Source organism: Hipposideros armiger, unplaced genomic scaffold, assembly GCF_001890085.2.
Source record: "Hipposideros armiger isolate ML-2016 unplaced genomic scaffold, ASM189008v1 scaffold_190, whole genome shotgun sequence".
NCBI classification, from domain to species: Eukaryota; Metazoa; Chordata; class Mammalia; order Chiroptera; family Hipposideridae; genus Hipposideros; species Hipposideros armiger.
The window spans coordinates 656960-674240 of record NW_017731540.1 but is presented as its reverse complement, the minus strand read 5'-3'; the positions used below and the strand labels follow the sequence as shown (position 1 = coordinate 674240).

Below are 17281 nucleotides of genomic sequence, written 5' to 3'. Positions count from 1 at the left end.
CACCTTCCAACTTGGGTTTTTCTGACTCCAAAACCTATGCTGTCATCGATTGCAGGCTTTTACTGTAGTCCCAGCAATAGAGGGTCCTGAGAACCACCAGATAGTAAATCTTTAGATAAACAACGTCCCTTGTTCCTTAGCACCTGTTTCCCGGGGACCAGGTCGAATCTTCAATTCTAATGTGGCTGCTTGCGGGTTGGGGGGTGCTAAAGTGTGAGAAAGCTGAGGGCTCTGGGTTCATCTAGAACAGGGGTCAGCAAACTGTGGCTCGCGAGCCACATGTGGCTCTTTGGATATGTACATGTGGCTCTGAAGTAAAATTGAAAATGAAAATAAAACTATCATAGTTTTATTTATAAAATTATTAAAGGATATTATTCACATAATGGTAATTTCATTTGTTTTATAGCTCTCCAATAATTTTTAAATTGTTGTGAGGGACAGGATTGGCTCTTCCGTTTCAAAAGTTTACTGACCCCTGATCTAGAATCTGGTACAAGTTTAGAGCCAACTTGTTCTTCGGGCTCTGCAAACCAGGCATGAAGTGAGATACCCCTTACACTAAATTTCAGAACCTTCGTAGTATCTTGGCAGAAGAAGCTTCAGTGCAGTAAATATTGATGCTGTACATGCTGTGACCCAAGCAGTAGCACCAGGGGTGCAAACATGATGAGACATGGACTTTTCAGGCAGGGCATGGTGGGAGTACAGAGGAAGCACCTAGCCCAACTTGAGGGCTCAGGGGAGACCCAAGCTGTGCTTGGAAGGCTGAATATGAGTTAGGTGATCTAGCACTCAGGGTTTAGTACAGGAAAAAGAAGCCACTCTAGGTATTTCAAGCAGAGAAAGCTTTAATACTGAGACTCAACTAGTGGCTTATAAATTTGTTGGAGAGCTGGAGGGGCAGAAGTCAGCGGGCTACCCCTGGACTATTGAGTTCAAGTACAGGAGTTATGTTCCAGAAGCTGGAATGGTGTTGCTGCTGCAACTGCTCTTCACACTTATGAAACTGGTGACTAGACACTGAGACAGGACACTGAGCCCAATAGCACTGAATAACTATTAACAGTACTTCTTAAACCTTGATTGCCAGCAGCGACTGGATGAATGATGTCTTCTCCTTGCATCTGCCTGCCAAATCTCACAGGCGTATACCTGGTTGACTGAACTTATTTCAGATCCAGATCCTAGCTGCAAGGGAGTCTGAGAAGTGTAATTATGAGGTTTTGAATCTCTTCAACTATTAGGTTGTCAGAAAAGTCATGACGCATTTTTGCAATGAAAAACATAGATAAAATATGTCATGACTTTTCCGACAACCCGATAGCTAATGGAAGTCTGTGGCGGAGTTTTAAGGACAAACATTTATTCCCTCTTTTTTTACCAGAAAAACTGTTAGCCATCTTCAAAATCCTTCAAGACCCACGTAAATGTCACTTCTGTCAAAAGGAGGTATTTGTTACTGCCTGTATTTCCACAGCCTTTCCACCACTCCTTTATAATAGCATTTTACTCAGCTACTCTTTCAACCAAGTATTTATTGAGTACCTATTATGGGTTTGGTAATATTTTAGGCACAGAGAACTAGATGCATGGAAATTCCGGTCTAGTGGGAAGACAGAAAATAAATGAGAACATTGAAATGTGACGACTCTTATCAAATGGGGGGAAAAAAGAACTCTTATGGAAGCATTTAAAAGAAAGGGAAATAACTACCTTGAAATTTATTTTATCATCATGTGATCATCTGTTCATATATCAGTTTTTTTCCCATTAGACTGTCTATTTGTGCAATTTCACGTCCCCCACCCATTCCCTGGGAGACTGTATTTTCCAAAGATGGCTGCAAAAGCTTCTCCTAGCGCATGTGTTCTTCTGCAACATGACCTTACCATTCCCCAGGGGGGAAAGAAGGTAGGCGGTCCCTAAGTCCCCTGCCCTTCAATCTCAGTGAGCTTGTGATGGTTTTGACCAGTAAAATATGTTGGATGTGATGCTATGGGACTTACACGGAGAGGTCACAAAAGGCCATGCAGCTTCCAACTGGTTCTCTTGGAACACTTGTTTTCTTGCTCCTTCCTGGGACACTCCTTGGAACCTGCATATAGATACTCCAGTCGATAGTCCCAGCTGAGTGAGTCTTCAAGTCATCCCAGGCCAGATGCCTGACATGTGAGTAAAAAAGCTTCCAGATAATTCCAGTCCCCAGCCTCAAGTCACCCCCAGATATTCAAGTCTTCCCAGCTGAGGCCCCAGATATGAAGCAGAGACAAACGATCCCTGCTATGTCCTCCCAGTTGTTGATCCACAGCATCCATGAGCATAATAAAATGCCTGTTCGTTTACACCACTAGCTTGGAGTGGTTTGTTAACACAGCAGCGATTAACTGGAAGATCCCCAAATCTGCCTTCCTGTGAAATCTTAGATGACTCAGTAGAAAACTTTTTTTTTTCTTTTTACCTGACCCAGTTGGTGATCAACTTATGCACTGAAGCTTGAGAACTTTCATCCATCTTACTTTCATCCTATTGAGTCTCGCTGTTGATGATATGCATGCGAAATGTCTAATCTTTTAAAACACAAATCTTCTCCATTGATCTTAATATCCTGCTGCAGTGAGTTCCCAGGTCAATTGTGTGTAGTGGGGAAAAAAGTACCTCCTTTTATCCATTTTAAACATGGTTCCTTCTCATCTCATCTTGTCCTCTTGTTCTTCTCCAAGTAAAGCGATTTCCATTTTGTGGGTACCTAGACACAGAGAACTGAGTTGAGACAATAATTTTTCTTTGAGCTGGTCACCCAGAAGGCCTCAGGCGTGCTGGGACATGGAGCAGTGGATTTTAGCTGGTGACTTCAAGGTGGTGGAACACTGTATTCTAATTAGTCACAAGCTTAATTCCGAGCTTGTAAAAATAATAGTCTCTAAATTCTGCAAGGGGCAATGGGTATTTTCTTGTGGTGCCGGTAAATGGAGCTCACTATCACGGGAAGAAAATTAGCTAGTTCATGGACAGTCTGGATTCAAGTCTTATCTTGTGAGCCAGCTGTGTCCCCTTGGGCATAACACTTAACCTCTCTAAGGCTTCGTTTTCCTCAACTATAGGTTAAGATGATTCAGACAGAGTGTCCTGTGGTGCCCTTTTGCCTTTAACATTCTATGAATTCCATGTATTTGCCAGTCATTTTGAAACATCTACTACATGAATTCATGGGAAGAAATAGTTTGTATTCTAAAGAGTGCTTTTAGCTCTAAGGTGGGGCTAGAGAGAAAAACTTCCCATATATATATATATATATATATATATATATATATATATATATATATATATCCTCTAGTTTCTGGAAAACAAATGTTATCTTTTCCCCAAAACAGAATCCAAACTAGGCTTCAATTACCAAAAATATATTCCTGCTGTAATTGTTAAGTGACAGTTCTTGCAGCCTGAGTCCTTGTTGTTTCAGGGTACTGCTGGGTCCCCCTTCAGTCTTGCTCCTGTGAGCCTATCAATTCTCACAGCTGCATTGCCGACCACTGGTGCTGGGACAGCTTCCTGCCAAGTGATGAGGATGAATGGGTGGGGTGACAGCTCCTGCTGCATGGACACCTTGGGGAGGAAAACGAATATTGTCCCAGTGAGTAATGCAGTAGGAACTATTCAGGTGAGCCTCTATCCCAGTGTCTTCCCAATCCTTTTATTCCAGGCAGAAGAGAAAAGCAGTCACCATTTGGGGCTTAGGAAAAGGCTTCAGTCTCACTCAGCCTGGACTCATTTCACTTATTTCCTGACCTGCTAAACTATTCCTCCAACAATTGTGAGTCTTAGAACGTTATGGACTCTAACTCACTTCTTAAGCTCTGCATCCTATTTTCTCTTACTGAAATTTTATTTTCCAACCCCAAGTGGGAGAAATGCTTCTCATGTCTGATTTTAAAATTCATTACAGAATTGAAGGGCTACCATGTATTAGGAGGGTGGGTTGCTTTTCACTGGTGGGTTGATAAACTCGATCAATAGCAACAAGTAACATGACAAGGCCCAGTTCAACAGAACTTATTTGCAAGGTTAAAAAAACCAACAAAACAAACCCTTGCGCTCCATCTAATTCATGGAGGGTATGAAATCTTAGACAAAACTTCAGACAACAAGTAGGAGAATAACAGCAGTGAAAGTAATAAAACAGTATATGTAGGGCCTAGAAGAGCTGTGTGAAAATATATAATCTACAGAAGAACCCTGCCCTAGCTTCCTTCATAACGTATCTCCTGTCATATATGACCACAGGAATCGACTTCCTCTTCATCAAGAATATTTTGATGTTTTGTTAAGGCTTTCAAGGAAGGCTTGAAAGCTTCACAGCAATATTGATTATAGCACCCTCAGTTGTACCAATGGGGAAACTGAAAATCAGACAGGATACATTATTTGGTCATTCTTTATTGATTTGTTTGGTGAAAATGAGATGAAAACAAGTCACAAGTGTTTGTCTCTCAGAGCACTGCTACCCTCACTGGGCTGCCTTCATGTGCTCAAGGACTCCTTGGTTCTAGCTACACAGGGGACCCCAGTGTATAAAACGCCATAGCTGTTCCCACTTCTGCCATTTCTACTCACATTCTATTATACCTGGGGGATGACTCTGAAGGCTTGTTGGTGTCAAAACCCTCCTGCCCTTATTGGCTGTGCTGCATCATCGCTTGTTGCCCAAAGGCACTCTGCAAAGATAGCTTACTGTTTAAGTGCGTCATGAACTGGTCAAGCAATGAGTTGCACTTTTTTTTTTTTTTTAATTCTTAAGCTTTGTTTTTTAGAACAGTTTTAGGTTTTTAGAAAATTGAGCAGACAGTACAGAGAGTTCCCATATTCCTTCTCCCACTCACAGTTTCCCATTAGCATCTTACATGAATGTGGTACATTTGTTGTAATGGATGAACCAATGTAAACATATTATTATTATTAATAAAAGTCCATAGTTTACATTACGCTTTACTTGTAGAATTGTATATTCTATAGGTTTTGACAAATGTATAAGGGCATGAATCAATCATTATAGTATCATATGGAACAGTTTCACTGCCCTAAAAATTCGCTGTGCTCTACCTATTCATCTCTCCCTCCCCCAACGCCTGGGGACCTTGGATCTTTTTACTGTCTTGATAGTTTTGCCTTTTTCCAGAATGTCATATTATTGGAATCATACAGTAGGTAGACTTTTCAGATTGGCTTCCTTCACTTAGTAATATGTATTTTATGGTTCTTAGATGTCTTTTCATGGCTTGATAGCTCATTTCTTTTTAGCACTGAATGATATCCCATTGTCTGGATGTACCAGAGTTTATTTATCCATTCCCTTACTGAAAGACATCATGGTTGCTCTCAAGTTTTGGCGATTATAAATAAAACTCCTGTGAATATCCATGTACAGGTTTTTGCGTGGACTTAAGTTTTCAACTCCTTAGGATAAATACCAAGGAGTGTGACTGCTGGATTGTATGGTAAGAGTATGTTTAAGAATGTAAGAAACTGTCAAACTGTCTTCCAAAGTGGCTGCACCGTTCTGCGTTCCCACCAGCAATGAGGGAGAGTTTCTGTTGCTCCACATCCATGCCAGCATTTGGCGTTGTCAGCATTGTGGATTTTGGTCATTCTAATAGGTGTGCAGTGGTATCTTCTTGTTTTAATTTGCAATTTAATGACATATGATGTGCAGCACTTTTTATATGTTAATTTGCCACCGGTTTATCTTCTTTGGTGAGGTGTCTGTTCAGATCTTTTGACCATTTTTTAAATTGAGTTGTTTGGTTTTTTTATTGCTGAGTTACAAGAGTTCTTTGTCTATTTGGATACAAGTCTTTTATCAGGTATGTATTTTATAAATGTTTTCTCCAACTCTGTATTTGTCTTATTCTCCAACATTGTCTTTCACAGGGCAGACATTTTTCATTTTAATGAAGCCCAAGTTATCGGGTTTTTTTCTTTCATGCATCCTGCTTTTGGTGTTGTATCTAAAAGGTTGTTTAAATGTCTGGGACACAAGCCTTGATGAGATCGTGGACTTCAGAAAGCAGCTTGAAAAACCCTCGGACAATATCATGAGTGGTCCTTTTAGCATTTGAAGGTGACTGCTGGCTCTGCGTCAGCCCAAACCATAAGCACGAAATATCTCCAGGCCTTTCCCACTTCTCCATCAGTGCCCTTGTACTGACTGATCATGCTCTCACATCTTTCAGCATGGACGCCACCAGATTGAACTTTGTGAGAAGGAATGATTTAGATTTAGTTTTTGGATTTATCATTGCTCCTTAATCCTTGATGATTTATTACATAAGTGACTTTTCTGAGGCTAGCAAAGGATTTAAGTCTTTCTAACAAAAATATTCAACCAATCTAGTCTGTCTAACACAGAAGCAGAGATAAACAACTCTGATTTATTTTTAAAAGATGATTATATATGTATATATAAATATATATTTATAAATATGTATATTTATATAACCATATATAAATATATGGTTATATATAAATACATATTTATAAATATATACTTATATTTATAAATATATAAATTTATATATATATATATATATATATATATATATATATACACACACACACACACATACTATTTAAAGTTCGTTGACTCTAACATAAGAAACCTTAAATTGGCAATGACATTTGTAAGGAAGAATAAAGCAAAAACAAGTTGTAACTGTTTCTGGAAATGTAAATGATCAACAATTTCCCAGGTACCCTTGTTCAACTACAGACTCAGCTCTTTAATATAAAGCAACTTTGGTAATCACTTACAGGATTTACCTTCTTGACCTCATTCTGCCATGGCTGGCTTGTTTGTAACTATATTATAGAACATCTGACAGTCCATCTTGTGCTAATGTTTTTTAATCTACCTCAATGGGGGGCCCCTTTAAGGCAGAAACCAATGGTTTTCACTACCCAGCCCAAAATCTTCTTTACAGCAAACCTCAATTAGTACTGTTGAGTTAATTTGTTAAATCTTTATCCAGTAACACTTACTGAGTGCTCAAGAGAACTATAGCTTTGAGAAGCCAGATTTATAAAAAGCATATGGGGAAATGAAGAGCATTCAGCAAAACCATCCAAAATTCCTGAAACACTGAACTATAGGAAAAAGAGGAAAAAAGAAAGAACATATTAATGATGTTCAAGTATCTGAAGGAGTTATGTTGAGTAGGATTGGTCTTCATTTCCTCAAAGATTAAGAGAAGAAAGAAATGTAGGTACAATTGTAGAAATAAAGATTCAAGAAGCATGTAAGGAAGACTTTTTTTTTTTTAACTTTAGGATACTTGGAATCTTGGTGGAGGTAAGCAGAGGGCACGGACAGAAGAAACTATGGTTTTCTCTTAAGTGATGCAAAACCAGGTTGACCTAGGTAAGCCCCAGACAGGGGCAACCACATGGTAGCCAGTTTCCCATCCATGTGCCCTTGGGCCAAATTAATGTGCAAGGAACAAGTCATTGATTGCAAGCGAAACTCAAATCAGTGCCTCTTCCTTATCTGTTCAGTGCAAGAGGGTGTTAGGAGCAATGGCAGTGAAAATGTAAAAATACTGCCTAGCCTCTCTTCTGGAAATCAGAGGCAAAGACAAAAATGGCTTTTGGGGTGGTGGTGGGTGGTGGTGGGGGGAGGATCTCTTGCAAATTTGCAGCATCTTAAAATAATAGCTCTTTTATGGAGCCCTTGTTACATGGGGAGGGACAGCCACCTGACAAGGTAAGGAGGAGTCCTGGTGTGAATACCAGGATGAGGAAGTAGCAGTCCTGGAAGGTTACCTACATAACTAGCCCAAAGTCTCTCAGCCAGTGACTGGGAGAGCCAGAGCTCTGGGCCCAGAGCTCTTGACCTCACTATCCTGCCTAATGATCTTTGGACTTGGGACCTGCCTAAACAAATCCCAGGTCAATCCTGCTGACTCCTGGCCGCTCCAAGGCGCTTTCTATGATTGGCTTGAACTCCAATTCCAAGATCTGGATCCACTGTGGCCAGAAGAACCTCTGCGGCTGCTTTCAACCTTGGCTGCACATTGCAATCATGTGGAAAGTTTTACAGAAATGTTGATGCCAGGGTCCCGCCCCTAAAGATTTCGATTTAATTGGTTTTCAGTGCAATTTCAGCACAGAGATTTGTGTTTAACTTTTTATTGAAGTATATTATACATGTAGAAACGTGCACATGCTGTAAGTGTACATTGCAATGAATTTTTACAAACTGAAGGTACCTGTGTAACCACCGCCCAGCTCAAAAATCAGAGTGTCGCAAGCACCCCAGAAACATGCATCAGGAAGACATTTTTCCCTTCTCACCTCTCCTCCTCCCCACCTCCCCCCACCGCCCAAACACTATCCTGACTTCTGACAGCATAGATAGTTTGTGCATAGAGATTTTTTCGAGCTCCCCAAATGATTCTAATGCACAACTACCACCAAGAACGATTGTCTTACTGGTCGAAGGTATGGAAGTAGGATGAACTAAACCAAATGTATAAGGTAACAGGTAAACCAACATGAAAGCAAATAAGAAGAAACCCAAGCTACACTTATCCTCATCCCTGACGGCTGCCTCCCATGTTGCCTGTGCAAATCTTATTTCACATTAGCAAGTCAACAAGGGTGAAAATAAATGTTTTTTCAAACAAGATCTTTCATTTATAAACAACTTACATCTGCATTCACCTTCTTTTTTTTTAAGATTTTTATTGGGGAATTGGGGGATGGGAACAGATAAGTTGCTGTCCTTTTGTTCTTCAGTCTAGTTGTGGAGGACATTGTTTCAGTGGCCCAAGTTGGCACCATCATTGTGCTCTTCCCAGACGAGGCAGATCAGTCGCCGGCTTCTGGACGGCCCTCACTGCAGCTCACATTGGCTGCTGGCTACACATGGTAGCCCATGGCAACCCACTGCAGCAGGGGCTGCAGCCTACGCCATTGCCGGCGATTCACGGCAGCCCAGCTCCAGGTTGAGCTGTTGTTCAGCATCTTAGCTGTAGAGGGCAGCGTCACTGGCCCTCATATGTGGATCTGAACCGGGGTCCTCTGGCGTCCCAAACCAGTTCTTAACCATCGCGCCACTCAGCCGGCCCTGCATTCACCTTCTTAGTGAAACAAAATCTGCCATCTCGAGAGTTGCCAAAATCACATATGCAGATAATAATAAACAGATTTATGGCGTGCTTTCCATGTACCAAGTCCCTTACTAAGTGCTTCACTCAATATCTCATTCGATTCTTACAACACCCAATAACAATAGGATCTCTTATTTCCCCCACTTTACAGATGAGGAAACCTAGGCATAAAGTGATGAAGTAACTTGCCCAAGGGCGCACTGTTTATAACTAGCAAAGCTGAACTTGCAGAGATTCTTCTTGCTGTCTCTCCATGGTGGTTTTTATTTTCAATGTCTATGCCAACTGACTTCTGCTATTAAATATCTGGACAAAGATTAATGCCACGCTGATTTCATTCTTTCAGTGCCCAGTGGAATGAGCTAGGAGGGTAGTAGAGAAGTATCACAGAATTACTTATGTGTGCTGGAATGGACCTTGATGATCATGGAGTTTTGCTTCCTTCTTTTATAAACGAGGAAATCGGCCAAGAAAGAACATTTTGGATGTCTTAACAAGCTAAATGAGAGAAAATGAGAGAAGGCCCCAACCCTGGGGGAGGAACGGCCAGGTAAGGCCTTCATTGGGCAGAATGGGGTTTTGACCTATGTCCTCTAAACCTCAGAGGTACAAGCTCGTGGCCTGTGTTAGTACAACTTGTGGCGAGTGATGCAACTATTATCATTTAACATTCGTAACATATTCACATGTGAATATTGTTATTTGTATAATTATAAAAGTGCCTGTACAGTGAGTCTAATCTAAACCAGATAGAGAACTGATGGTCAGAAAGTTATCTGGAGTGGGAAACTGAATCCCCTCAGGTTTCTCTGAGTTTGTTCAGTTGTTTGGATTTCGTGTCATATGTGATCAGCTTCCTAGCGTATTTATTCTGGCAACGGAGGGGTCGGGTGTGAGAGAAACCTCTTGGAGAAGTTTTCATTGAAAACTTGGTGTTGCCTATATAAGTCTTATTTCTTGATCACTTCCACAGAGTAAAACAAATCTCAGTAAATGGGAGGCTTGTTGCTTTTTTCCATTTTTCTGCTCTAAGATTATTTTGGAGTTTCTTGGTATTGTTCATTTCTTCCCCTGTGTTTAGATATCTCCCCTAACTCTTATCACCGCTGGTGTCTGTCTACTCCTCCAGGTCCCCACATCCTTTCACTTGCTTTGTTCAGTTTTCTGGTCTTTTGGTATGAACTCCCTTCAAGCCAGAGTGTTGGGTCTGTTACTCTCTAATTATTTTTTTCAGAGCAATTTTCCCCAATATAAATTATACCCTCAATTACTTTTCTCTCCCTGGAGCAGTGAATCACATTCTAAGAAGCTGTTAGGGTGGAGGCAGTTGGATACCAAGCTGGGAGGTTTCAGCCAGTGCCGGCTTGTCACCCTCATTCTGTTTACCATGCTGCAGCGGCCAAAGTGCAGCCTTGTGCTAAAGTTACCAGCAATGGAAGGGCCTTCAGTGCCTATTCCTGCTACACCACGTGCTCTGGGTACCTATGTGAAGGAGACACCATATTTTAAAGCACTGGCCTGTGCTTGGAGGCAAGAAGAAAAATTTGCTCAATCTAGGATGGCTTGATATTTGAAAACTGAGTAGATTGCATAAGTGTCCCCAGTCTTCATCCCTCCCTGGATTACTACTCTCTGCCATATGACTTGACAGTTTTTCCGATCCAGAGATGACCCACTGAGAGTGACTGTGATGCCTGCTTCAGCCAATAGGATGTTAGCAGATGTGATATAAGCAGAGGCTTGGAAGCGTGCTTGCACCCCTGGACTTGCTGTCTTGCATCGTTACTATTTCTGTGAGAAGAGCACGCCTGGGCTGGCCCACTGGTCCCAGGATGGGAATGAGAGGTATGTGGGGCAGAGCTGCCCCCAGGAAGCTGCCCCAGCCCCTCCCAGCCTAGAACAGAACCATCCAGCTGACCCAGAGATGCATGAACAAACCCAGCCGAGATTGGCAGGTCTGCCTAGCCAACGTTCACGTGAACTGCTGATGCCAGAGCCCAAGTAGGAAGTGATTGTTGTTTTCAGCTTCTGAATTTTGAGGTGGTTTGCTTCCCAGCAATTGCGATGATGTCAAGCCCTCTGAGACCATTGTGATGATTGTATGAGCAACTAGAAGCAAAAGCACTTCACAAATGTAAAATTGTGGGGCGTGAGCATAAGGGAATGCACTGTTGAACAAGCTCTGGGCCTGGAAACCGAAGACCCGAGCTCAAATCCACTCATGCCCCCAATCACTCTACACACTTGGGCAGGTAATTTACATTTTCTGGGTCTTACCATAAGATTATAGAGCTGGCTTGCAGACTCAAAATCATGAGCGCTTGAGAGGATGTTGGAACATTAATATGGGCCCTAGAACTTCATTGGTAGAGAGTTAAGAATGAGATGGGGCCAGTGGGAGGGAGGTCAGAGGATATTTTATAAATAAATAAAATGGGATGCCCATTAAAGGGACAGGTACATGGAGTACAGGTACAAGGATGATTTTGAAGAACATGTTTGATCTAGGGCTGAGAGGTAGACCTGGAGGCGAGATATAAAATAAAGTCTCCTTTCTTCAGAGACCTGAAAGTGTGGGCTACATGAATGAGTGAGGTAGGAGAAAAACCTCCACCATGGCTTACAGAAGGCACCTTTCTGACATCTCTTCACTTGGAATAAAGCAAAGCTGGGGACAATTATGAAGTCTTTGGTCACATGGAGAGATAATAGTCCAGACTGGCAGTTCGATACACCTGTAAGAGCTCTCCCTTAGCTACCTTTAACTTTTCTAGGTTGTGTATTACCTGACCTTGGACAAGTCACCTACCCTATGGGCAAGTGGATGCAGTATGGTTCATTCATTCATTGTGTATTGATTACATGCTCCATTCCAGGAACTACTCTCTGGACACTGGGGATGAAACAGTATTCAGACATGGCTCCTGAGCTGGCTACCATCTCAGGTAGATGGATGTTTCCTACATTATCATTCATGTCAAAATATATACTACTGGATACTTTTTCAAGGAGAAAATTATATCTCAGGGAGTGTTAAGTGGCTTGTCCACAAAGCCACACAGCTTGAAAGAGAAAGATGAAAAATTATGCCTTTTGACCCTAAAATCTGTGTTGTTTCTACTGAACTATGTTGTTAGTTGTTTGATTTTATTTACAAAAATATTGCTTTTCCACTTTTTTGGGGGGAGTACATTCCTGTACATAAAGTAGAGTTAGGTGCCTGAGTTTTTGTTGTTCCATGGAGAAGCTGTTTGATTTCTAAGTCAAAGAATCAAGCTCTCAATATCTAGGACTTTGGAAGGAGGTTTCTCTATTGAATAAGGACAAAGCTTAAATGTACAGAAATAAGGGAATGTTTTAATCAAGTACGTTTCTTCTACTCAATGGAATATGTTGAAAACATTAAATACAATGACTATCAAACTTTACTGGCGAGAGTGTAAATTGTTATACCTCCTTAAGGAGGGCAATTTTAAAATGTATTTCAGAACAACAAAGGAACATGCCTGTGCCCTAACAATTTTAGCTTGAGGAACTTTTCCTACAGAAATATTCAGAGATGTGCAAAATTATTCAGAGCAGCATTCCTTTCCCAGCAAAATGTTGGAAGTAACCTAAGTGACCACCAACAGGGAACAGTTAAATAAGTTATGGTACCTTTTTAGGATGGAATAACATGCAATTATGTAGAAGAGAGAGAAGAAGAAGGAAGACGAGAGGAGGAGAAACAGGAAGAGCAAGAGGCTCTTTATGTATTCACATGGNTTTTTCTTTTAAGGGAGCTACACCCTCTCACCCACGTCATTCCCGGTTTCTTGTCTTCACTCCTGCCTCTCCTGTTGATATCTAAGGTGATGCTATTTAATCCCCAATTGCCTTTTTTCCATTTCCACTGTGCCAAACACTTCCATCGGCTTGAGCCCTACTGAGGTGTGTGGAGGACGTGCTGTTTTCTCATAGGTTAGATCGATGGTTCCCCAAGAATGAGGACCCCTTCTCAAGGCCTACACACCCCAAACACATTCCCTATGGTACTTATAATATCTGTTAATGAGAAAATACATGGAAAGGAAAAGCTACTGTTAATGAAATGTAATGTCTTTCATTGGATTTGCATTTTATTAACTACTACAGTATCTACACTCATTAAAACATTATGAAAATAATAATAGGAACTACTATGTGTCGTGTGCTTATTATATGCCAAGTATTTTGCTAAGTGCTCTATGCACATGATCTATAATTCATCCCACAACCCTATAGGGTAGAAAACTTCTTTATCCCTGTTGTATAGATGAGGAAACAGGCTCAGAGAAGTTAAGCAACTTGCCTCAGCTCACACAGGTGAGAAGTGGTGGCCTGAGAATTCAGTCTGACAGGCATGAAGGATTTAATGCCACTTGATCCTGCCTCTTTTATTTACATATTCTGTGGACATTGTTTGGGATGCCTGTGAATGCTCCAGCCCCTGGCTTAAACTCGCGGCCTCCTAGGAATCTGAGGCCACCAGAAGAGAGGCACAGGCTCTTTGGGAATAAGCACAGGTGCTGAGCACTCAGCCTGGCGTTGACCTTCAACTTGTTCCCCAGCACAGGTCCCTCCTCAACCCAGCCTCATCCTTGTAGCACATCTCAAACCCTTAAGCCAGCGGTTCTCAACCTTCCTCATGCCGCGACCCCTTCATACAGTTCCTCATGTTGTGGTGACCCCCAACCATCAAATTATTTTCTTTGCTACTGTTGTGAATCGTCATGTAGATATCTTTTTGTTTTCCGATGGTCTTAGGCGACCCCCGTGAAAGGGTCGTTCGACCCCCAAAGGGGTCACGCCCCACAGGTTGAGAACCGCTGCCTTAAGCTCTTCTGGGTGCTAGAGGAGGCCGCTGTCTAGTCCCGTTTGTCCTTGTGTTCCCAGAGGCCGGAGGGGTTAACAGTTGAGAACTTGTTTGCAGACCATTAGAAACAATAATCACCTTGCCCAGTAACCTGATCTACCTCCAAAGAAGGGTCTTGATTTTAGCAAACAGTTTAAGTGGCCTCTGTGTAAAGTGGCGGGGTGGAGCAGGCCTGGTTGCATTTCTTCTGGGCAGCTGGAATTTGTGTGGTAATCCAGCCAGGCCTGAGGGCCAATTCCTGGGCCTAGGGGTACTGAGCTCACACCCTCCTGGCTGCTGCTTTCCCTGGAATGCTGAAACCGGCTTCCCCTGTGTGTAGCAATCCGATACAAGCCCCCACAGTGCTGCTTTCTCTACCCAGCCTGGGGGGACCAAGGAACTCTTCAGTTCAATGGACCAAGTACATTCGCTGAGTCTTTACTGTGAGCTCCGAGGCACGGCCTTCTTTCATCCTCACCACTAAGCATGATGGCTGTTATACCTCCCATTTCACAGGTGAGAAAGGTGAGAGTCAGAGACAGCTGTGTGCAGGGACTGGCACTGATGGTAAAACTGCCCGGAATTTGACAAGCTAGTGGTTAATCACACGATTATTAAACATTAAATTATATAAGCTTAAAATTAAATAAATTGTATTAAAAACACAGGTAATAAATACTCCAAATTCATCACTTCCTAATGACGTAACTATATTTCACTAGTGTCTGTGCTTCAGCGGTTATTTACTCCGTCGCGTCTATGCTGTGGTAGGAATACTGTGTGCTGCCTTGCTTGTCGTCCCAACTCTCCATTTTGTGGCGTTATGTTGATAGTTTGAAATCCACTATGGCGGGAATATTTACACCACAGAAATAGACAAATGTACAAATCAGGGCTTGTTCTCCCTCCCCGCCCCCAGAGAGCTGGTTGTTAAACATTTACCAGTACGCCTGTGCTGAGAGGGGTTAACTCACTTGACAAGGTCACAAGGCTGGTGGTGGGGCCAAGTGTGCAGCTGGACTCCAGAGAGCTTGGCCATTGTGCTGCTCTACCTCTTAGAAAATAGCGAAGGTTCTTCAACAAGTTAACTGCAAGGAAATAAAAGAGTTGAAGGAGGGTAAAAGATTAAGAGAGACTTAGAGACATATTACGCAATCATAATATGTACACCTTATTTGGATTCTAATTGCAATAAACTGTAAAAAAAATTATGACATTTATGAGGCATTTGGAAATGTGAGCACTTACTAGATATTTGATTCACTTAATGGATTATCATTTTTTTTTTATTTTTTTTTTAAGATTTTTATTGGGGAATTGGGGGGATGGGAACAGTGCTGGGGAACTGAGGGAAGGGGAACAGACAAGTTGCTGTCATTTTTTTTGTTTTTTTTTGTTCTTCAATCTCGTTGTGGAGGATGTTGCTTCACTGGTCCAAGTTGGCACCATCATTACGCTCTTCCTGGGCGAGGCAGATCAGGCGCCGGCTTCTGGANCAAAAATCTACTTTCATCTCCACCCTTAAATATAATCATCGCAGATCATGTTTCTATAGATTCCTCTAGAATAGGAGTTGGGGGCCACACTGACTTTTTTTGTAAAGGGCAGAATAGTAAATATTTTTGGCTTTGTGGCCATGTGGTCTCCATCACAACTACTCAGCTTTGTCCTTATAGCAGGGAAATAGTCATAGACGATACATAAATGAATGGCATGGCTGTGTTCCAATCACACTTACAAAAACAGGCTGTAGTCCATTTTGGCTGGCTCCTGTTCTAGAACAGTGCTTGCTGTGTAATAGAAATATAATGAGAACCACATATGTAACTTTACATTTTCTCATAGCCATACTAAAAAAAGTTCTGAAAAAAGTGAAATCAATTTCAATAACATGTTTTATTTAACATTATATATCCAAAATATCACTTTAACATGTAATCAAAATAAATAACTATTGAAATATTTTACATTCTTGTATTCACACGGAGTCTTTGAAATTTGCTGTGAATTTGGTCCTTACAGCACATCTCAATTCGGACTGGCCACATTTAAAAGTGTTCAGAAGCCACACGTGGCTCGTGGTTACCACGTTGGACAGCTTAGTTGTAGAATCTAGATGGTCTTTGGATGCATATAATTACATAAATTTTTAAAAACAAAAGTAGTGTAATATACATGTTTTTTTCACTGAATAATCTTTCTTGGAAATCTTCCCTATCTTTCCATAAAGATCAACTCTTTTCTGGACAGTTATAGTATTCTATTGTTTGGACTTATAATAATCTATTTTATCAGTTTCCTATTGGTGGGCATTTGTATTGTTTCTAATTTTGAGTTGTTATTTAAAATAGTTCAGGGGTTGTCCTTTTACATATATGTCTCAGCACCTGTGGGAGTATATATTTAGAATAAATTCTTGGGAGTTGAATTGCTGAGTCAAAGGCTGTGATGACATTTAACTTTTTAGTAACTATTGCTGAGCTGCAGAGCTGGAATTCTATTTTGTTTTTCTTTGTATCTCCAGCATGTTTGCTCTCAACGGATAACTGTTAAATGAGTGCATAGATAAAACTCTCCTACCATTGAGAGAGAGAAATAATATGGAATAAAGTGGGAGCAGTTCACTGCATATTAAGGAGACACAAATTGAAACACCCTGGGTTGGTATAGTGGAAGGTGTTTGTTTGATATTCAGTTAAGCTCCTCTGAGCTCAGCGCAATTCCCATTCCTGTCCCTCTGAGAAAGTCCAGGGCTTGGGTCGCGGGCCGTGGCATTTTCTATTAAACTGGAAAATTATTCTCTACATCTGAAGACCAGTTGTGCCCCAGTGTCCCCTGTGGTGGGCAGGACAGTTTCTAGTTAAGGGTGGGGGGTGGGGAGGTCGGAGGTGATGAAAGATGCTGGTCCTCCCGGGGACATTGGGAAACCCTTGCTCTTCAGGGATCAGGCACGCTCCTAGGATTCTGGAGTCCCACCTTTGGGGTGTCTCTGACACCAAACCAGCTGCCCTTTTGTAATGAGAGGAAGGCCGCACAACCTGTCACCACTGTGCCCGAGGACAAGGAGAGAAGGTCTGACTATAAAAACCTGAATTTATCTTGAGATCTTTCCTGTCCCTGCACCTGCTGAGAGTTCTCCCCTGGCCCCTGGTCTACGTCTCAAAGCAGTGGCTTTGGCAGTGCTCACAGCCCTGCCTTATCCTTGAGGCCACAGCTTGAGCCTCTCGGCTGGCTCCCACCCCCA

At 41.8% G+C, this 17281-nt stretch overlaps 1 long non-coding RNA gene across 2 annotated transcripts in view; it reads left to right on the top strand.

Moving 5' to 3' along the window:
* Positions 1-9623: 9623 nt before the first annotated feature.
* Positions 9624-17281, top strand: part of LOC109388320 (uncharacterized) — a 13112-nt gene continuing 5454 nt past the window's right edge. The window contains exons 1-2 of one of the 2 annotated variants that reach the window (XR_002125186.1): positions 9624-9714; positions 10455-12109. This is a non-coding gene — a long non-coding RNA (uncharacterized LOC109388320). Of the gene's footprint in view, positions 12110-17281 lie in introns of both variants that reach the window. The other variant, XR_002125187.1, reaches the window with a different exon arrangement.